At 52.5% G+C, this 15,286-nt stretch overlaps 1 pseudogene; it reads left to right on the forward strand.

Annotated features, from left to right (window-relative positions):
- Positions 1-9,973: 9,973 nt before the first annotated feature.
- LOC126535643 (uncharacterized) lies at positions 9,974-14,599 on the forward strand (annotated as a pseudogene).
- The last annotated feature ends 687 nt before the right edge of the window (positions 14,600-15,286 follow it).

Raw genomic sequence — 15,286 nt, forward strand, 5'->3', positions numbered from 1 at the left:
GAAAAGTTTACATTGGCCAGACGGGCCGTTGTATAAATGAACGACTAAGGGAACATAAGCTTTCTATGGTTAACGAAAAAGGGTCAAATTTGGCCTTACATTGCGGCGCGTGCCCTTTGGCTACGCCTGATAAAGCATGCCAGCCTTTGCTGGCTAGAACAAAAATCTTAAGGTGCAGTCGTAACCAGGTAGCACGTAAACTCGCAGAGGCTTTTTTACATTGATAAGTCAGGTGATGAATGCGTAAGCGATTCTAGTATCAATTTGTATAAGAAAGAGAAAACGTTCTTGGTATGTGCGCTTAGGCAATGATTGAATACAGACTGACAGACAGACAAAAAACTTTAATTAGTCCTAAGGGACTACGTTGTCGTAGTCGCGGGCCGCACCCGCGCCGGGGGCGGAAGACCGTGATCTTCAGCCCTGTCGCAGGCCCTTTGGACAGCCCGAAGCTGGACTTGAAGGTCGTCGCTCTTGACGGCTTCCTCCCAGTCTTCTTGCCTGTTGAAAGGCGAGTGGCGCAACGCAGAACATTGCCACAGCATGTGGTTCAACGTGGACCGTTCCTCGCCGCAGTCTGGGCAGCGGGGATCCACACCCGGAGTGTAGTGGCTCAGCCTTGAGCGAGACGGAAAGGAGCCCGTCTGCAGCATTCTCAGCACCGAGGCCTGGGGTTTGCCTAGCTTCGGGTGAGGAGCCGGAAACTGCCTGCGCCCCAGCTGGTAGTGAGCAGTTATCTCGTGGAAAGTAAGCAGCGGGTCCGTCGTTCGGTCGATCCCCTGCAAAGCCGGGCCCCTCGGTCCGGCGCGGTTAATGAGACCTCGCGCCTGGTCGTGGGCCAGCTCATTCGGGTTGATCGAGCCGGGGGAGACGTTCCGGCCCATGTGAGCCGGGAACCAAGTGATGACGTGACGAGCCGTGCCTGTCTTGCGGGTCCTCAGCACTGCCGCAGCCTCGGCCGAGACCGAGCCGGCGAGAAAGGCCATCGCCGCCGACCTGGAGTCCGTGAAGATCTGCGTGCGCCCGGGTTCGCACAGAGCCAGCGCCACAGCGACTTGCTCTGCGACGGACGCCGTCGAGCGTTGGATAGACGCCGCATTCAGGATCTTGCCCTGGGTGTCAACCACCGTGGCCACGTAGGAGTTTGATCCGGGATACCGTGCCGCGTCGACAAAGGACGCGAGCTCTGGGTTCTGCAGCGCAGTCTTGATGAGTGCTCGGGCTCTGGCTGCGCGCCGGGCCTCGTTGTATTGTGGATGAACGTTCCTGGGGAAGGGGGAGACACGAAAGGAGTCCCTTTCACCCTCGCAGAGCGGGACCGCGCCCGACTCCTCGGCCATGGCTGCCAGACCCGCCATTTCGAGTGTTCGACGGCCGGCCTTGGTGGTAGAGAGGCGAACGATCTGAGCCGTTTCCTGTGCTTCGATCACTTCGCTCAGGGTGTTGTGGACCCCGAGTTGCATCAACTTCTCCGTGCTGGCCGTCACGGGGATGCCGAGGACTCGTTTAATGCTCTTCCTCATGAGTGCGTCGATCTTGTTCTCCTCCGACCGCGACCAGCTTAGCGCAGAAGCCACGTAGTTGATATGGCTCATGAGGAAGGCGTGGTAGATCCTTATAAGGTTGGCTTCGCTGATGCCCCCCTTCCTGCTCGTCACTCGCGAAACGAGTGTGAGCATGTTCTCAGTCTTCGCGCTCAGGCGCGCGATCGTCTGCGCGTTGCTGCCCTTTGCATTGAGGACTAGTCCGAGCACCCTGAGAGAATCCACCCTCTGGATGCGCTGACCCGTCTTCGTTCTGAGTTCGATCGGTACCTGGTCCAGCGTCGTGTCGAACTTGCGGCCTTTTCTGTCGGGCCGATACAGCAAGAGTTCAGACTTGGTCGTCGAGAGGACCAGCCCCGTGCCCTCGAGGAATTCTTCCGTGACGTGCAAGGCCTCTTGCAGGGCCCGCTCCACCGCTGCGTCCGACCCACCGCCGCACCAGACGGTGATGTCGTCCGCGTAGAGAGCGTGATTGAGATTGACGGCCCCGATTCGGTCGAGTCGGACTGATAGGTCTCTCATGGCGATGTTGAAGAGCAGTGGAGATAACACCGCACCCTGCGGCGTGCCGCAGGCTCCCAGCACGTATCCATCCGACTTGATCTGGCCCAACTTGATCGTGGCCTTGCTATCTCTCAGGAAAGAGCTCACGTACGCGTGAAAACGTTCGCCAAGGTTCAGTCTCGTCACAGAGTCGAGGAGGTGCTTGTGTTTGACCGTGTCGAAGGCCTTGGCGATGTCCAGCGCCAAGATGCCTCGGACGTCTCTCGTGACCACGTCGACTATCTGCCTCTTGATCAGCAGCATGACCTCTTGAGTGGACAGCGAGGGTCTGAAGCCGACCATATTCGGCGGGAGGAGGTGTCGTTCCTCGATATGCCTCGATATTCTGTTGTGGATGACATGCTCCGCCACCTTGCCCACGCAAGACGTGAGCGAAATGGGTCGCAGACTGTCTATGGCTGGTGTCTTGCCCGGTTTCGGTATTAGGATCACCGTGGCTTCCTTCCAGGCATCCGGTACGATGCCGGCCTCCCAGACATCGTTGATTTCTTTGGTGAGCAGTTCGATCGAGCCGTCGTCCAGATTTCGAAGGAGTCTGTTCGAGATTGCATCCGGCCCGGGCGCCGATCTTTCGTTGAGGCTTTGAAGGGCCGCTCTGACCTCCGAGACGGAGAAGGGGGAGTCGAGCTCCTCGTCCGCCTTGCCGCCATAGGCCGGGTAATCATCTGGCCCGGACTGCCCGATGGGGAGGTAGCGACGCGCGACTTCGTCCATCACTTCGTTCGTAGATGCGCCTTCGCTATTGAGCTTGTGGACCAGCCTGTCGATGGCCAGAGTGTGGTTTCTCTTGGACTGCGTGTCGTCCAATAACTGCTTGAGGAGGTTCCACTTGCCTCCCGCACGCATCTGGCCGTCGACCGACGCGCAAACTTCGTTCCATTGCTGCTGGCCGAGCTCTTTACAGCGCGATTCGATCTCGCGGTTGAGGGCCGCGATTCTCCTCCGGAGGTTGCGGTTCAGCTTCTGCGTCTTCCATCTGGCCGTGAGGGAATTCTTCGCTTCGAGCAGGTGCGCCAATCGAGCGTCCATGCGGTCGACCTTGAGGTCCGTTTCGACGGTCCTGGTGACCGCAGCTACGTCCTTCTTGAGCTGCACTACGAGGTCCGCAAACGACTCGTATTTTTCGTGGTCGTCCTTCCTCCTCTTTCGGAAGGCATCCCAGTCGACTATTTGGAAAGCCCTCTGTGGGGCCGCGCTGACCGGTAGGGAGATTTCTACGATGTAGTGGTCACTTCCCAGGTTCTCTTGTAAGTTGTGCCACTCCGCTCCCGGCACGTTCTTGACGAAGGCCAGGTCTGGGGTGGTGTCTCTCGAGACCGAGTTTCCCATGCGCGTGGGGTGATGGGGGTCGGTTATCAGTTCTAGGGAGCTGTCAGTCGCTGCCTGCAGGAGTCTGCAGCCTTTGGGAATGCTTCTCACATAGCCCCAGGCTTCGTGCGGCGCGTTGAAATCTCCAGCCATAACGAGCAGCGTCTCCCTCGCCTTGGACGATGCCTTAGTTGTTAGGCTGTAGAAGGCCTGCCAGTTGTCCCTAGGAGAGCAGTACACATTGATAACATAGACGCTGTTCTTCAGCCAACTGTTGGGTATGATCTCGACGAGCAACGCTTCCAGTTTGGTGTTGCCAAGACGGATATCATGCTCCTGGAAGGCGCACTTCTTTGCAATAAGTATCGCGATACCGTGCCCGTTCTCCGCCAACGAGGAGACAGCTCGGTATCCCTGGAGGGAAATCATTTCCCTCCCCGTTTCCTGTAGCAAAATGACGTGGGGCCTCTCTTGCGGCTCCCGGGCCTTGATGAACTGCACCAGTTGAGGCCTGCGCCTCCGGAAGCTGGCGCAGTTCCACTGCCACACGATGAGCTTACTATCCTGTCTGGCCATGGTTGGGCATGTTGGACCGGAGGTGGGCTGGGGTACCATCTTGCTCGTCAGGCCACGACTGCTGATTGTCTTGTATCATGTCACTGGACACCGCCTCCGGCCTGGCGGCGTCGCCGTAGTGTAGGTCACATCGCTTGGCAAGCTCATTCTCAAGCAGTTGCACTCTAAGTAGAAGGGTCTGGTTACTCTGTACCAGCTCGGCAAAGGATTTTTGCATGCGGTCCAAGGACCTCTGCATGGCAGCCTCAGCCGTGCTCACATCCTCAACCGTACCCTGGGAGGAGGTGGCTCTGCGCTTGACCGCCCTTGCTGTGGCCCCTTCTTCCGTAGACGTTTGCTTTGCCGCGGCCGCTTGGACGGCGCTGGCGTTTCGGAAGGCCTCAAAGTCGGCTTTCATTCTCTGAATTTCCTCCTTGAGACTGGCGTTTTCGCTCATTAACTGCGCGATCCTGGGATCGTGCGCCCGCTCGCTCTCCTGTGTGGCGGCGTGTTGCGTCCGGCCTGTCTGCTTCGTCTGTTTCACTTTGTCGGCCCAGGTGGGACCTCCTGCGACGCGAACCTTGGACTTGGAGCGGCCCCTAGATTGAGAGCACCCTCGTTGCACGGAGCGCCCACGTGAGCGGGAGCGCGTTCTAGAGCGGGAAAGACTGCGCGAGCGGGAGCGCCCCCTCGAAGAGCTCCTCTTCCGTAGCGCTGACGTCAGTGCCTGGCTCATCTCGCGTGCCGCGTTGCCGCCCTTCTTGGCGTCGCCAGTTTTCTTCCGCTGGCGCCTTCGGCGTCTCTGCCTGACGACATACGGCGTTTGGAAGCGTTGCTCGCACTTACGATCAGCCGTTGGGTGAGGGCCTCCGCATATGCCGCATTTCGCCTCACACTGGTGGCCTTCAGTGGGGGACGTGGCTCCGCATCCCCTGCACTTCTTCACACTCGGGGTGGGACATACATCGGCCCTGTGGCCCAGTTCCCCACAACCGTAGCACACATCAACTTGCCTTCTGTATAAAGAGCAGGGCAGCATGCCCGCTCCACACATGACAAAGTTCGGCACCCTCAGTCCGTCGAACAGGACGATAACCGTGGTGGTGGTCTTGATGCGACGCACTTCCAACGCGGTGGGGTTCCGCTGGTGTACGATCACTGCGCGGAGCTGAGCGTCGTTGAACTCGATGTCGACTCCCCTCACAACACCCTTGCATGTATTGTCCGAGGCGGCCATGCACGCGGCCACTTCAAAGACCCCTTCGCGCAGGTGGATCTTTTGAACCATCGCGTAAGCACGCGCGTTCCTTTCTTCTGGTGTTGAGACGACGTAGATGTTTTGCACGTTATTTGGGCAGACGATGTCTTCGCCAACCTCGTCGGGTGAAAGCGCCGCCGCCATAGCCAGCGCTTGTGCCACCCTAATAGTGCTAATCTTTTTCACGTTGAGGCCACCCCTTGGCGTAACGATGATTCGAATATGGTCCCGTGGCAGTCTCGGGAGCCTTGAGGCAGCGGTAAGCTTCTTCAGCGCGTTCCGCGGGGCTGCCGTGCGGCGGCCGCCCCTGCCGCCTCCCTGCTTTACCGGGCTCGGCGTCGACTTGGTAGTTTCTTGCCTTGCCTTCTTAGTCTTGCCCGTTGCCGTGGTCCAGCCGGGGCACCTTGCTTCTTCGGGGGTGATTTCTACCCCCTCCACCATCTCGACTTCGGGCATGATGCCCCACCACCCCGGAGTTAGGCCAAAGGCCTAGCCCGTACTCGTCACCAGCGTTAACCCGTTAGGGTTAGATCCGACCGGCGTCGCGAAAAGTTCAAGGTCGTATAAGAGTTCGAGAAAAGCACCTACCGATATAAATCCGGTATCGGCTTGATCCCCGCAACAAACTGCGTCGAATGATGCACAATGTTCAAGCGTTTTGGCGGACTGTACCACCGAAAACATTTGAGGAAACAGGAGCCGATGTTTGCGCGTCCGCACTTCTCGGCGCCCCCTGGCGTTATTCCAATGATTGAATAAGAATCTAGGTATATATATATTTGTTCTTTCTGAATAAAATCAGTCGCGAGTTTGCGCCCGTCCATGTCATTACTCGTCCGTGTCTTTTTTAGCGCAGTTCCCTTCCTTAAGTATGTCTTCGTTGCCTTGAGGCATAGGCAACTGGAAGCCTTACAACCTGCTGTCTCTTTAGGATTGCCCCAAGACTGTACGATGATGCATCTGCAGACAGCGAGATGACTGCAAGAGTGGTAGTGGATGTGCACCAGTGTCAATGGTTTTTTGATGGCATTGAAACTCTTGCTATGGCGTGTCCTAGCACTATTCAGCATCACTATGTAACAGTTTCTGTAACTGTTTTGTGAGCTGCGAGAGCCCTGGGAGAAATTTAGTCAGGTGATTGGCCATTCCCAAGAAGGACCTGACTTCTGTTACATATGTTTTCTCTGCTAGCTAATACAGCAAATTGACCTTGTCGGCCTATGCAGTGAGCTCTGCTGACAGATCCTGGGTTGAAGCAGCGGACAGCACCATCTGGACTTGGGTGGGCAAGCGCTGAAGAAATAGGTAACGTATGAGGGTGTTGTCTGCAGTCGAAACGCATGGGCAAAGAAGGTTAAGCAGTCGGGTGGAGGGGGGGACGCAGTAACTGGCTTGGGCATTGATTGCCCAGCTGTTTGAATGAGAGTAGCTGTTGTATTCATGAGCATTCCAGCGTAGCTCTACGATTATAGCGGCCTTGATTACATCATAAGGCGACACTGGGAGGGTGCGCGAACAAAAGGACAAGGTCGGCAATCTCATCGATGACGGCCGCTGGAAGCGCGTCGACCACAAGGAGGTATATGCGGGTCTGTGGTTTTGCGCGAGACTCTAAAACGGGTCTCTGCTTGGATGAACTACGCAGTCGGCTTCCACTCCCAAAATTCTGGCAGGCGGATGACGTTTGAGACAACTGCAGCGGCTGAAGCAGGCTCAGGCTTCCGAGTTGGTCGAGGCTTACTGGTGTTGTCGGTGTTTGACATGGTTCTGCTTCCTTTTTGTGTGGCCTGTTTCGCGATGATCCAGACGTCCACGGTCACCAATTGTAGAGCACATGAGAGAGACAACGAGATGTTATTCCAGCAACGGAGCTCAAACTCGACTGATAATTTATTCCTTTGGTTCCCCGCCAATTAAGCTTCCACGCCACTCATGGCATCACCTGACCTAATATTTCCTAGGGCGATTGCATCGATGCTGCTGGCGCTACATCCCTAAGGCTATCGTAACTTTCCTCCCCCTTTTGCCATTCGACCCAGTGATCAAAATAGCCGGCCATTCTGGCGTCGTACTGCATAGCAGTCTCGGCTTCAGGCCTGGCATGGCAAAACTTATTAGTTTCCCTCCACAGTATAGCGAAAATGCTCCAAAATATATTTATTATAGTAATGGGGGCGTTTGGAATCTGCTCGTTTTATAAAACTAAAAACAGACACTGTCATAGTCGGCGAACCAACAAAGGCAGGGCCTTGAGCTTCTCAACAGCCATCTTCTTGGATTAGCGGTGCACTCTGGTTCTCCAAGTATCGATAATATTCTTCACTGCATTCACTGGAAGAGAGCTATCCTGGCGACTTAGGGACAGGACGCGACAGCAGGGTCATATTACGGCTTTAGCCGGTCTATATGCATGATCTTATGCCCTCAGCATCGTTGATCCGAAGACCGCTCGAGCGGCTTGACAACGTAATTCACCGGCGAAGTTTACTTGATAACACAGTAAGGGTCGTGGTACTTTGAAACAAGTTTCGTTGACTGACCAGGGCTGGTTGACGGGATCCAGAGCCATACAAGTGAGTTCAGGGTATAAGACATTGAAGCCTCTGAGACAGCGCGGTGCTGTTTCTTACATTGCCGATCAGCAGTGCTGAGGGAGCGAGTAATTTGGCGACACTCTTCAGTGTATTTAGTGGCTTGAAGACTGTTGTCGACTCAGGTCAGGGTGGTATGGAAGGATGGTGTCTAGTGTGCACAAAGACTCGTTTACGTTAAGAACTATGGAGAGGATCCAGTGGTGGTCTGCTTAGCGGTATTATGGGTGTATGTCACAAAGGGAACACGGTCCGGATATGAGTGGTTGGCAGCGACGTACATTGCCAGCATATCGCCCAATGTTCGGTTAAATCTGTCAAACCGTTCGTTTGAGAATGGTAGGCAGTGGTAGTCAGGTGAACATGGCATTGCTTCAGAACCGCTTCGACAACGTCCGACAGAAAGACACGTCCTCGGTCGCTAAGCAGCTCACGTGGTGCAAAATGCTGTAGAATGATGTGTTCTAAAATGAAGGAGGCCACATCACTTGCCGGTGCAGATGGCAATGGTGAAGTCTGTGTATTTCGTGAGATGACCAATGGCAATAATTATCCAATGGTTGCCAGCAGGAGTGACGGGAAGAGGTCCATACAAATCGATGCTAACGCGGTCAATAGGGCGCGCAGGATGGCAACGGCTGTAGAGGAGCGGTTGAACGGCAGGGAGGCTTACGGCACTGGCAAGTGAGAGAAGAACGGATGTAGCGACGAACGAAGCGGCACATTCCGTGCCACTAGTTGCGAAGGCAAAGGCGCGTGTACTCTGGTATATGCGCACTGTGGGTTAGCGTGGAAAGCAGTGCATATGTCAGAGTGCAGGTGGCGGTGAATTACCAAGAGCCACTTGCGTCCTTCAGGAAGATACTGTATAGTGCGGAATATAGGTCGAGGTTTTTTCCAAAAATATTACTAAAACTCACTGAGCATGTGCTGGTGGGCTAGTTGGTTAAGCATGATTACAAAGACGGCGTCTTTGTAATCAATTAATTATTACTAAAAGGTCACCCCTCGACTTATATACCAGCCCTTGGCAGAACCTGAATACGTGTAGTCTGGCAACTCGTAGGAGCGCAGACCTTTTGGCATTCGCATCGTTATCGTCTCCTTGGTGACCGACGCGGCGTAACGTTAACGCGGCCTACGCAGTTGGACCGACGCCACCTTCCCTTTTTGAGCGGCAATTGTTCCTGGTGTTGCTAATTTCCCGACAACCCGCAATATGATTACGAATCTTGACGTCACTTCACCGCGGCGTTTAAAAATAGTCGTTGAATATGCCGAAATGCATGGGAGCATCTCCGCCCAGGGGCAATTTGGCGTCTCAGAAAAAAGCGTCCGGTACTGGCTAACGCAAAAAGTCAAGCTGTCTGCCTGCAACGCGCGGAAGACGTCCTTTCGTGGGCGCCGCGCGGTGCACCGAGAGCTCGAAGACAAGGTGGCGGATTTCATCCGCGAGCATCATGCCAGATCTTTGCCAGTGACAGCGGAACTCATCCACATCAAAGCTATCGAGATCGCCCGAGAATCCGAACTGCCCAAGGAACAATTCAAGGGCTCCATTTACCGAGTTCGTCGCTTCATGCGACGCAAGAGATTTGCACTTTGACGGCGCACATCAATCTGCCAGAGGCATACGAGGACAAGCTGGTTGAATTCCAGCGCTATGTTATCCGTCTCCGACAGCAGCATGGCTACATGTTGGCACAGTTCAGCAACGCGGATGAAATGCCGGTGTGGTTCGACATGCCGTCGCCCACCACAGTGTGCGAACGCGGCGCAAAAGAAGTCAAGCTTTTTTCTACGGGGAACGAGCATTCGCGCTTCACGGTGATGCTCGCGTGTACTACTGACGGCAGAAAGCTGCCCCCATACATAATCTTCAAGAGGAAGACGGTGCCGAAAGAGGCTTTCCCGCGGGATGTTGTCATTCGGGTGAATGAAAAGGGCTATATGGACGAGGCCCTCATGCTCAACTAGATCAAGACTGTCTGGAATCGGCGACCCGGCGCACTCCTGTGGTGTCCGAGCATGCTCGTCTTGGATGCCTTTTGCGGGCACTTGACCGCAGGTAGGGTGGCTAGAAGGGCCCTACCGCAGGTGTGAAGCAGGCACTCCGCGACGGGAGCACGGAGCTCGCCATCATTCCTGGAGGCATGACGTCAACACTTCAGCCACGGGACATCGTGCTCAACAAGCCCTTTAAAAACCGTGTCCGTGAACAGCATAATCAGTGGATGGCCGGCGACAACCCTACGACCCAAACTGGCCGGCTGCGCAGGCCGCCTCTCGCCACTGTGGCCACATGGGTGTCGCAGGCTTGGCGCTCGCTCCCCGACGATATGGTGGTGCGGGCATTCAAGAAATGTTGCATGAGCAGCTCCTTGGATGGCACCAAGGATGACATGTTGTGGGATGCAGCCAATGAAAAGCAGTCGTCTTCGGACGAGGGTTCAGACAGCTCGAACGAATGAGCAGGTGATGAGTCTGCGGCACCACTAAATAAAACAAAGTTTTGTGCCTTATAATTGTTATGTTGACTTCTTTGCTTCAATGTAAGGGGGTCGACCTATATTCCGTATATGGTGGTTGCGACGGTATAGCGAACCATCGCGAAGAATGAAGTGGGGCGCTTGAGGGCGTATTTCCCACAAGACAGGACGCAGCATGGGTTGAACCATCAAGTCGATATGGGAAGCAAGCCAGAAGTCCTACCTTTGCTCCTGAAGCATGTCGGTGATGGCTAAGGAGGACACGTCATAGGGAGACAGACAGAGTCGTAACACCAGGTGGGAGAGGTGAGCGTGGACAGAGCGTCTGCATCAGAATGTTTGCGACCCGATCGGTAAACGACGCGGATATCGTTCTTCTGGAGCCGTAATGCCCAACGGGCTAGTCGACCAAGTGGATATTTCAAGCAGGAAAGCCTACATAACGCAAGATGATCTGTAACCACGTCGAATGGGTGGCTGTAAAGATAAGGGCGAAACTTTTCTATCGCCCATATGATGGATACGCACTCTTTTTCCGTAACTGAATAGTTGGCTTCAGCTTTCATGAGCACACGGCTGGTCTATGGTCTAATCCAGGTCTACGCTGGGCAAGCACAGCGCCGAGGCCAACCCCGCTAGCATCTGTGTGGATTTCAGTCAGGGCGAATGGGTCGAGATGTTGCAGGATCGGAGGTGACATAAGTAGGTGGCACAGTGTGGCGAATGCGTCGCATGCTAGTGATTATGCAGAAATGTCGCGGCTGCTGCGGAAAATCTCACTCAAAAGTGCTACGATGGAGGCGAAGTTACGAATAAAACGACGAACTAGAGAGGCTAGAACTGCCTTCTAGTGTTGTGAGCTGCCGACGTCCCCAGCAGGCGAAGTGAAATATCTTCGAATCTAACCACAAGAAGGCGCTGCAGCCCTCTGGCGCGCGAAAGTGTGTGGCCGGGTGTGGTAGCGAGGCAGTCGGGTCGGTGTGTTAGCGGTGTGCTTCTGTTGTGATTGTGCGCATTGAACCTTCTGGTGCTGTGTTGTCAGATCAAGGAGCTTCGAACATCAGCTGTGGTTTGTGTTAAATGTGAGTGATCATGCCTGTCCGTAAGGGTAAGACGTGCTTTGTGCCTTTGTGAAAAGGTGGGTACAAGTCGTCAGCGAAAAATGTGTCATTGTTCCGATCCCCTGCTGATGCTGTTCGCTTGCAAGAATGGCCAGAAACATCAAACGAGACGACAAGGTACTCGACAATACATGCGTAGTGTGTTCTCGTCATTTTGATGAACGCCACATACAGAGAACATTCAAGTACGTGATCAATGGAGAGTTTGTCAAGCTAGAACGTGAACAGCCAGCGCTTGCTGATGGCGCTGTGCCGACTATATTCCCTGATGCACCTTCATACCTGACAAAGCCTGCTCCGGAAAAAAGAAAGGAGAGAGACCTCGCCAACCACTATGCCCCACCACTGAAGCGCAATGCTTTACGTGAAAGCATGCCTGACTGCGAACTCACCGAAGGCATTGATGTGCAGCCAGCCTCGGAAACTTCCCCGCACCAGTTCAGCAATGTTTCACCACCTTCAGCTCTTTGTACCAGAATTGTGCTATCAAATGACCCCGGGGTACTTTGCTTCGGGTGGCACGGTCGCGTGGAAACAGGAGATGTGCTTGTTATCAAGCACGTCACATTCACAGTGTGTTCTGAACAGACACAGGCACAACCAGAAGCATCATAGTGCCGCATGTACTGCCGCAACATCAAGGTTGATGAATTTTTCGTGGCCACCGAAAGTGACGCTCTCGCGGCGCTAAAGAAAGCAGACGCACTGCTGCTGTGCCCTGGGTGTCATAGTCAACCCCTTAAGTCTGGCCAGTGCACTAAGTTTGGTGCAATGTACTATTCGCACGCGTGCTCTGGCACAACAGTTGTAGGAAAACTGCGTTTGCAGTGTAAGTACACTAGGAAGCTTATAGCAAATCAGATGCGCTGGTAGACACAGAAGTCCAAACCAACATTCAGACAGCGAGCTGCCAGGAAGTCTATTCAGCTGCTCCGGACAAAGTGAAGGCTCGGAAAAGTCCAGGAAACTAGAAAAACTTCGAGTTTTGAATGAATCCGTGGCCAGCACAGCTTTCAAGCGGAAAATTATTGGACTGCAGCCAAAACAGCGCTTAGCTGTAAGAACCTGCTTTGAAGCCGCGTCCAGAAAGTGCAGCCATTGCATAGCTTATGACAAGCTATCGGTTTTGGAATTGCCAAGTAAGTCATGCTTAGAGAAGCACATGCAAGGATTTAAAAGCACATCTGGTTTCAACACCAAGGTGTTTTCAGCCCTGGAGCAAAAAACAAAGGACATGGATGAGCTTAGTGTCCATGGAGGACTTGTTTTTGACGAACTGAAGCTCTCTGAATATTGCAGTGAAGCGTCAGGAAAAATGAGGGGCTTCATACACCTTGGCCCTTTGACAGAACCAGAAAACAAGACTTCTCTGAGCGACCACGGACTCGTCATATTTCAGCCTTTCCAAGGTGAGTGGTTTCTTCTAATCGTACAACATCGATGTCACAGGTGGCTTAAGAGTAGCAATGATTTGGTGTTAGTGCACTTTTTAATTCTGCATTTATGAAACAACATGCCTTCCTCTGTCCTTAACACTGCAATACTTGCTTCTGCTTTTTTTTTTCAGGAGAATGGACCCAAATACGCAGTATTTTCTTCTAGAGGCAACATGAAGGCACCTCTCCTGTCCAAGTTACTAGTTTAAGCTACGATAATGGCTGAAAGATGTGGTCTTCGAGGTCTTTGGAAGCTGCTTGGGATAAAGGGTAGGTTGCCTCATTCCATACATCTTCATAAAACTATATTCTTTTTTTTTTGCCTGCTTTCGTTTACATAATCTTCTCGCTCGTTGCAGCATCATCAGTGGAAATCACATGCTGCGTCAACAGGACGGGAAGACTTGCAAGACACCTTCACATGATTTCTGACTTTCTGCATCTCGTAAAATGTGTGCGGAATGGCTGTTTCAAAGGAATTACAGATACCGCAAGGTCATATCCATGTAGGTCTTATCCAGGAGGCTTGGGATAATGATAGCGACACCGTTACATTGAAGGTCATGTCGCATAGTACTAGAGCATATGTACAGCCAAATACGTTCGAAAAAAATGCGGGTCAACCTAGCATTCCAGCTTTTCAGCGAGGATGTCCTCTAAGGACTTTTCTTCTACAAGAGTGACCTTGAGAAAAAGTTCTCTACATTTGAGCCAACAGAGCACTTCGTAAGGCTTATGGAAAAGTTAATTTTTGTCATGTCATCTAGAACACCAGTCAATGGTTTTGAATTCAAGTCAAAAAGTGCGGACTTTCTTGAAGATTTTGTTTTTAAGTGAGTGGGAGGAGTATGCAGCAAAGCATGGGGGGGGGGGGGGGAGTTTAGTCCAGAGACTGCCCTCGGACTCCGTGTAACACTGAAAAGTACACTGTCTCTTCTGGATTGTGACTTCCATGCTTAAGTATAAGTACTTACTGCAAATCTCAGTCAAGACGAAGTGGAGAATGTTTTCGGGATTGTGCGTCAATCATTTAGATGCAATGTTCATCTTACGCCAGAGCACTTTTTGATCGTTATTAACAACCTCAGTTTCGTCAGCTTAGCGAGACCACTCAAAGGTGGAAATTCGCAGCCTGAACCTATCAACCCACTCTTGGAGCCATCTGATGCATGTCAAGAAAAGCTGCTCAAATAACAGCACTGGTTGAAGAGCTGTTAGATAAAGGGAACTGAGAAGATGCAGCAGTTGTAGTAAATAAAAACGCAGCTCCTTACTTGACCACAAGGACTACGCAGAGAAAAAGTATGACAGCCGATTATGATATAGCTGCATACGTCATGCGGAAGTCGCTGAAGAGAATTTCATGTGCTGAGTGTGCGTCTTCGCTCCGCATTCTTCCTGTTTAAGCCACGTTGAAGATAATGTTTCGTTAACTAACGAGTTTGAACATGGTGGCTTGATTTACCCATCCAAGCCACTTGTAATACTTGTGACAGAACTTGAAAATGCATTTACTGTTTTCTTTAGCAGGAACAAGGTACATGCCAAGAGCATGACGTTTTCTAAGCTTTATTCAAGGAAATAAACTTAAAGTGGTTGGCTGCCTATAACATGGCCGCGAAGTGACAGCAAACATCATTAAGTTTTATGTCCTTGAAAGGCTGCATTTCCTCGCGAAAGCTTTAAACAAATCTAGAAAGCAAAAGCTACTGAAGACGAGGCGGTGCCAGTGAGAGTGAAGCATCGTCGAGTTCATTGTGGATAGTTTGTTTTGTACATATACAATAAAGATATTGTATATGCCGAGTTCTGGCCTACTGTTAATGTTCAAGTTGCAACGTAGCTCTAGCACTCTCGACCAGCCCTGCTAGAAGCTGCGGTGCTGCCTTCGCCAGAAGAATACTCAGAGGTACATGGTTTGCAAATGCGGTGCCATTGCACTTGGCCCAGTTTCAGTTTGCCTGTATCAGCTTGCGTTGTTTTCAGTGTAGGCTCTTGCGTAATAGCACTCCGGCTACGCCGAAGCAGCTTTCATTTTGGGAATCCTGGGCATGGCGGCCGCATTACGATGGGGGTGAAATGCGAAAACACCCGTGTACTTAGATTTAGGTGCACATTAAAGTACCCCAGGTAGTCCAAAATTATTCCGGAATCCTCCACTGCGGCGTCTCATAATCAGATCTTTGTTTTGGCACGTAAAACCCCATAATTTGATTTTTTTAAATTCTGGGGCACTCCAAGAATAGCATTTACAGAATGCATGTTACCGATTTCTCGGTATGGAAGAGGAAGAATTTCAATCGCCTGTAAGCTACTACGAACAAATATAAACCTCCGCAACTTTATTCGGAGAGCCACAACTGCTGTTACGGCAAACAACGTTGCGTACTTGTCTGCCGAAGCCAGCGCTGGATCTTGCA

Source organism: Dermacentor andersoni, chromosome 7, assembly GCF_023375885.2.
Source record: "Dermacentor andersoni chromosome 7, qqDerAnde1_hic_scaffold, whole genome shotgun sequence".
NCBI lineage: Eukaryota > Metazoa > Arthropoda > Arachnida > Ixodida > Ixodidae > Dermacentor > Dermacentor andersoni.